Below are 8,011 nucleotides of genomic sequence, written 5' to 3'. Positions count from 1 at the left end.
AGTTTGTGCATCCTGAGATAGCTGGAGAATAAACTGTGAAGGCCATCGTTTAGGTGCAAAGATCTACGTTTTGAATCGTATTAACTCCTTGACTCTCGAATTCCCTAATTCCCATAGCCTTATTATAGGGACCACTCAGATCCTGTACACACAGGGTTAAGTGCATGTACAAATCAATTGCTCAATTCCTCAATTCCTAATTCCCAACTATTTTAAAGGCTCATGATGCTAACAGTCTCGTGTGCTGTAGCCATTTTTTGATTAAAAAAACAAAACTTTATTGTGAAGAAAATTAATATTGCCATGTGTATGAATATACATGGAAATAGTGACTTTCATTTATTTTTTTTTATTTTTTTATTTCGTTTATTTCCATTTCCAACAAAATAAATAAAGTACATGGGATTGCATTGTACATAGTAAAACAACGAAACTTAACAATATATTTGTAATTGGTCCACAGTGTACAACAGGCATATAACACAGGTTGGTCATGGAGGGGACTGCTGAAAAGCTGGGCTTGTAGATTGCAGCTCCCTATAACTTACAGTTGCAAAAATAGTACATCAATAATAAAAGAACGCACAAATACATAAACCAAATAGACATAACATAGATAGATAGATAGATAGATAGAACGTATATATATCGTATTTTTATCAGCTTAATCCTGATGCTGCGTTTAAGCGTTAGTCATGTTGAATGTGAGTAAAACAAAATAGTGTCTTTTCTTATCATAGTTTAGGGGCCACAAAATCTCTCTTGTCTCTTCTAAACTTTTTAAATATTTATTTTTGAATATTTATTTATGTTTAAAAAAAAATTCCTTATTGGTTAGGGTAATAAAAGTGAAAGTAATCCATCTATTGCTCTGGGTTAAGGTTGAAATGGAAGAATTGTCATAAACAATTACAGGAAATTGCCAAAACTGAAATTAAACAAGTGTTTTTGTCTGTGGCAATGTACAGGCTGTCCAATGATCCCTAATACATAAATAACTTTGTTTCTATATTCATACAATCAGAATTGTTCATAATCTTTATAATATTTGCGATTTGAACAAAAAAATACTTGTTCAAAATACTGTTTGTAAGTTTTGAAGTAAGGATCTCATTTTCTTTATAAATTGACTGAAACATAAATACCACATTTTTTCTTCATGTACTGGAAAACATGAAAGGGAATTTAATAGAGTGACAGTTGAGTTAATAATTTGAAAAAAATAGATAGTCAATGAGTGGGGATAATTAAAAAAATGATGATAAAATTAAGTTATAACTGCAACTCCAATCATTTATGGTACGTTTTCTTATATGCTGCCCTCATGTGGCTGCAGGAGTTTGAAATTACGTTCCTACTAGTTTTGTGAAACCAATCTGCCAGACTGCTTATTGCCTTATTGTGTACATGTATTGGTGTCAAAACATAGTTTACAATCTTTGTACTAAATTTAAGCGTTTTACTGGGTATTGGATTTTCATTTTCATTTCAATATAATAATAATTATAATAATCTTTTAAAGTCCATATAGGTCAATAACTGAAAAGCTTTTGTTATCTGAGAATGAATCATTTTATAAACTTGATGAAGCCAAATGTAATTTTCCTCTTGTAAAGTTTGGATCCAAATTCAGGTCTGATTTTGTATGGATTTGCAATGTGAGAATATGATTATCAAAACTAAAAGGGCCATCCAAACTTTGCAATAAGTTTATTTGTATGAAACTGAAAGAAGAAAAAGAAAAGAAACAGGACGGCAAAAGTGTTTTGTTGCTTTGATAGTCGTTTGATCCTATTTTCGTCAGGTATCTTTTGGCTTGTTTACTTTGTGTCAGCACAAGCGTGTTTTAGCCTGATCGATTGTTTCCTTGGATGTCTAGAATGAAAGTAAGAATGACCATAAACCCTTGAATAGTTTACCATTGCAAACACCTACCGGTATTTGCTTTACCACCAGCTTCAAGGATATATCACCGCCGTACATGAATTCTATCTATAAGTGTCTTAATTGACACTCTAGTTGTTTTGGTAATCATTTTGATCCAATTTTGTCTGGCATATTGGTCAAAGTTTGAGTGAGTGCAGATCAATAGACACTGCCGTAAGCCGGAACTTGAGTTGACTTCTCATTTTCTGGCTTTCCTGTGACATTTTGCATGACGATGAAAATGCACATCAATGTTGTTTGAAACGATTTTATCCAAGAAATCTTATAAATTGTTTTGGGGCCTCTTGCAAGACTGAAATTGTGGGTCTCGTTGGGGTATGTCGATCGTCTGATATAGCCTGTGGCCAAAGGAATGTTTACATTTTTACATTATAATCATAGCATGAAGAAAACAGAGATTAGAATCTTCATCTATTAAACTTTAAAGCTGACTCATAGTATGAACTCAATGCCCTTGCCAACATTTGCTTCCCACAAGTCACCGCACTTTGAAGTTTGGGTGGTTTCGGTCTTGTTCCCTTTGCCAAACATTGTAAAATGACATTTCATTTATTCCAGTACACTGTAGTTTAGATATTTAGAGCTTAAGTTTAGTATTAATTTGGCCTATTGGCTATTACACTGTACATTGTGAAAGAAACTGTACCCTTAAGAATTTATGTATACAATGTATATACTGTACATGTACAGTATAGTGTGAGGACATTGACAATTTGGAATTATCAAAATTGAATAAATTTGGGCTCCAACTTGCTTAAAATCACTCAAATGCACTACACACTATTGCATGAAAGTCTGGTCCTAATTTAAAGGTTTTCTCATATAGCCTATTATATACCTCACTTAAGTAATCCAGCAATCTGATTGGTCGAAATTGCATTCATAAACTTTAACTGTTCCTGTAAAAAACAGACCTTATTGGGAAAATAGGTCAGTCTCCATGGTTACCCCATAGGTTTACATGTTCAAAAATGGTTTGAGCGATCGAGGATACCGTACGTGTGCGAAGAATTGGTCGGTAATTTCAATACAATCGGAATCTCGATCGATCTTACCGACAATTTTATCTTGCATTGTTGACATGAAGACGAAAATAAACTTCCAAAAACAAAAAAACAACATCTGCCGATAGATCTTGATCTACATGTAAGTTCGTGCCAATATGCATTGCAAAAGTAAAAGAAGGGCCCGATTAATGGAGCAGCCGCGAATCATCAACCACGCGAAGCCGTTTCCAATCCATTTTAATGTATATATTAGAGAAAACTATTAAGTATGGTAACAGAGCGCGATAGCCGAGCGGTTTAAGGTGCTGATTTTAGTTACATCACCTTTTGTACGCAAGAGATCGAATCCCATCTTCGACTAAAGTTTTTTTATTTTTTATTTATTTATTTATTTTTTTGGCATATAAAAGTATTAATGACTGCTTTAATATTCGAGAAATAGTTGTTTTTATACGCTCTCGGGAAGGTTACAATTGGGCTATTGCCCTCGGCACGCCTCGGGGCAATAGCACAATTCTAACCTTCCCTTGAGCGTATAAAAACAACTATTTCTCTCAAAGCAGTCATTAATACTATACTATTTCGTGATCGAGCTAATTTCCTGAATCAGAAATAGAGGGCTATTTGGCCAACTCGAGCTGATGAAGACAGGCCTACTGTTTACATGTATATTTCGGTCACAAAGATTTGATTGATTGTTTAATTTTATGACAAATTTCTGTATCGATACTTGGGAAATCATTAACATGGTTTTTGTCTGACTCTTGTTTTGTCACATGTGCTTGATGTTTTTACAACCAATTCACTTTTTAATTATCGATTGAAACATAGCAACCAAACCAAAGAGATTTTGATGAATGAACCAATAAAATGTAATTTGCAATAGGAAACGTAAGAATCAAATCCGAGATTTGTTTTTAATAGACCCTCAATTTTCAAATTGTTAACCTTCATTATTTCACATTGTACCTTTTGTTTTCCTTCACAGCTGTTTAATCTCTTTAATTAGAGATCTCTATGGCAAAATGATTGTTCTATTCTGCTGTTAGTAAACTGCTCCTTCACTGAAGATGATTTTCTACTTTTGGAGGACAAAACATTGATCATTTGTTGATGATTTTTTATCATTATTTCCCTTCATCATTAGCTATATTTGTAACATAGCAATGAGTCATTTGTATCACTTTATTATACTATCAAATGAAAGTGTATATGCATCATTTTCAAAGTCATCCAGGAAATGAAAGAAAATGGGAATTGTACTTGTTTGGCACACAATAGTTTGATTAATCTATCATTTCCTATTCTCAACAGTTGTTCAGTTTCTATTTACATGAACTTTACAAACTTTAGCTTTCATTTATAGAGGAGATTGATATTCAAGTTATGTAATTCATATGATATACTTTATAGAATAATCATGCTCTTCTGCACCCGAATGGACCAAGAATGAAATTTCTTAGTTTTAGTTAGTGAAGTAAGTATTAGATGTGGCCTTTATATGCAGTTTTGCTTTGTAATAATTATACTCAGCATGTCATTTTATAGCAATCTCTTAATTCAGCTCTTAAAATATATTTTATGTAATGGTTTTTGTATGCAGTGATGCTGGCTTCAGTACTTGAGCAAGAGAATTTATGGTAGGGCCTTTATATGCAGACCTTTTTTGTATTAGACTAGGAATACCAGTATACAGCAATCTCCTTTAGTATTAAGCTTGATTTATTTTAATTTGACTATGTAATGAGGCCATTAATTATGTCATGCAGGCTTCAGGGTGTCAAGCCACTGGATTACATTTAGCACACAATGTAATTCCCACTGATGATTTTTTGTCTACCAAGGCTAAATGATGGGAGCATAAATTATGACCAAACTTTGAAAACATCATTTGTTTCCATGGAAACAGTAAACTACATTACAACCTCTTCCTCTCCTCTCAGAACTATGGAAACCATGGGATATAAATTAGGATAATTTCTGCCTTATTTGGAAACTTGTATCTTCATAGGGCCATACCATCATAACATGCAATAAACCTCTTTAGGTATCCTTTTACCACCCACATCCTGTGTTTGTTATTGAATAATTGAATAATACCCCCAAATTGTTGTTATCCTGCAATATATGTCAGCTTTACCATTCAAATAGAGTTGTACATAGACTTTGGTGTGAAAGATGATATACTTTTCTCTCTCTCTCTCTCTCTCTTTCTCTTTCTATTTCTCTGTCTGTCTCTGTCTGTCTCTTTCTTTCTGTCTCTGTCTCTGTCTTTCTCTGTCTGTCTTTCTTTCTCTGTCTCTCTGTCTCTCTGTCTCTGCCTGTCTCTCTCAGTATCCCCCTCTCTCCTTTTCTCTCTTTCTCTCTGTCTCTCTCTGTCTCTATCTCTCTCCCTCTCTCTCTCCGTTTCTACCATCTGAGGGGTTTACCTTATAAGGTGTTGCCAGATTACCAAAATCTGTTCATGTACCACAAATTTCCTGCACATTTATCCTGTAGGTGTTGAGGTCTAATCTGTAGGTACTTGTAAATATACAGCATGTCACAAGTCTCAGAAAACTTTGCTTACAATGTAGTGTACATAGTCAATGGTACATGTATTTCTATAAAACATTTTATTGGCCAAATGCTCAACCTTTTCTAGCCATTAGTTATTTTTCCCCATATTTTTTTTTTTCTTCTGATACTCAGGAGGAGCATGCGTGTTGTATCATAATTTATTGTATGTTCACATGCGCACTGCAAGATTATAGACTACTCTAGTCACTCCGTGATATGCATGAATTGGCAACATTGTGAGTTGGGACGTACATTGTATCTTGCAAGCTTTTCTCTCATTTTTCTCTGTTCCTTAAAAAGTCAAATTTTAATTTTCTTGCACTTTGATGAAGTACTGGCCAGTAATAGATTTTTTTCATACAGGGGTTGTATAGAAAAAAATTGCAATAAATATTTTTAGGGTGCATTTATGATTGAACAATTTTTTTGGGGAAAATAGACATTTCAGATCTTTGTTTAGTACAGAAAAAATGAACGTGAATGAACCTTGCAAGAAACGTCAGAGAGTTGCCAATTAGTGTTTGATTGATCACACCTTCAAAAATCAATAACTTTCTTATTTTGATTCGTATTTTGATCAAACTTTCACTGACCTGTTCCTCTCAATTTTCTGCTTTTATTAAAAGTCGTTCGGGTTGTACACCATTTATAGGCAACATATAGGAAGAGACGAAAATGGAAAACTTGATGCTGCTCCCTTTCCCCTTTCTTCAATCAGTTTTTGAGGGGCCTCATACTCTGCCTAATATTCCTATTTGATTTTTAATAAGGCCATATTAGGCCCATTCATACTTATGAAAAGGCGAGGTTTATATCGCAGTTCAAATCTCTGGACATGTACACGTGTGAGAGACAAGATTTCTTATTTCACTTCGCTGACTTAATTTGTTGCTCAGATAAAGCGGCTATGAGTGGCAAATAAATATTTAAATACAAATACATAATAATGATTAGATTTGCATTCTTCTAATCTCTTATAGTCAATTATTTTGTTCACACACACACAACAGAATGAGATTCTTAGCACAATTCCAAAATGTCTTTTTTAGATTTGAGGGGGCAGTGTGGCGCAATTGTAGCATCGTCTGGCTCTCATTACTTTTGCAGTGCGCTTAAGTTCTTGGACTAAAACGTTAAATGGACGCCCTGCGTGTAGGAGAGTCGCACCCTATGTACGCTTTAAATACGCAACTTCTCGCAAAGAGTATGGTGTATAAAACTGGTGTTAAGTGTGCCTACATGTACATACAAAAACGGTAATCAAGTTTCAACAGATCTTTGTGATAGGCTGCATAGCCCTTTGAAGATTAACAGAAGAAGAAGGAGAAGAAAAAATTACTGAAAATTGCTCTTTGTGTGAACAGAACTAATAATTTTTGGGCTGCAATGGTTTTGGGATGCAGTCTTTCATACTTTAATACTGCAACAGCAAAAAATGAAAAATCAAATAAACCAAATCAGAAGAGGTGTGGATGATTTGAAGGATACAAGTAAAGTCTGTTACAGTCAGTTTCATAGGTGTTCATCTCTGTTGAATGATCTATCCATTTATAGATGCTGTCAAGGCCGTGAAATATTAGGGCCAAAGTTGATAAGTTATTAAAGATATCCAGGGCAAAACAACACCCGCGCCGTACTCTAATGAGCAAGTTCCACTTCATGGTGTTGGTAACTTGGTACTTAGTGGCCTTAGTTGATCCCATCATGTAGTACTTGGAAATACATGGATCCCCATATTCTCTGAGATTAGGTCGTTTACTTGTGTTTACAGCCCAAAAAGGTGTGCTCCATTCTGCCACGAGAACGTGTTAATATGTCTTGATCGTAACAGAGATATAATCCATGCACTAGATACTCTTCCTGGGGAAAAGATTGTGAGATCTATCACTCATCTGTGGGATCTTAAAGCAGATGATGTTCCATATTTCTGACAAAGCAATCCACTCTATACTTTCACACTGAAAAGTAAACTCTTGTTGTGGAGTGGGCTTTTAGTCACACTCCAGATCAGTCTCAAAGTTTCTTTTTTCATTCTCCATTGGACAATCTGATTTGCATCGCTAAGGATATAATTTGTCATGTCATGTTTGAATGATATGAAAATAAAAGTTGGTTTTGGATTAGAGCAATGTGGATAGTTTTACAACCTTTTAGGAGGGTGTGGTTGCATCGTCTCTGATTACTTGGTTGCTAGCATTACTTTTGACAAGGACAATCAATTGAAGCGTAGTGTATCTCGGCTGATCATTTTCAACTCTGCTTTTAATTCTTTAGAAGAGGCATAATTTGTGAAATCTAGAGCAGAAAAGTTGCTTCAAGAAAACTGAAGAAGAATTTTGAAAATCTGTGGTGCTGCTGTAAAAAAATGCCTTGTGATCGTTTTTTTGAAAGCGGACAATGACGGTCAAGCGCATGAGTAGGAACACAGCTAACCGGTATTACGTAGGTGTAGTGTTCAATATTGAATGACTTTATAGCAAATTTCTATGCAAAGCGGA

This window comes from Strongylocentrotus purpuratus, unplaced genomic scaffold, assembly GCF_000002235.5.
Source record: "Strongylocentrotus purpuratus isolate Spur 01 unplaced genomic scaffold, Spur_5.0 spur5_scaffold_10, whole genome shotgun sequence".
Taxonomy (NCBI): domain Eukaryota; kingdom Metazoa; phylum Echinodermata; class Echinoidea; order Camarodonta; family Strongylocentrotidae; genus Strongylocentrotus; species Strongylocentrotus purpuratus.
The sequence above is the reverse complement of the archived record's forward strand: the minus strand, read 5'-3'. Positions refer to the sequence as shown.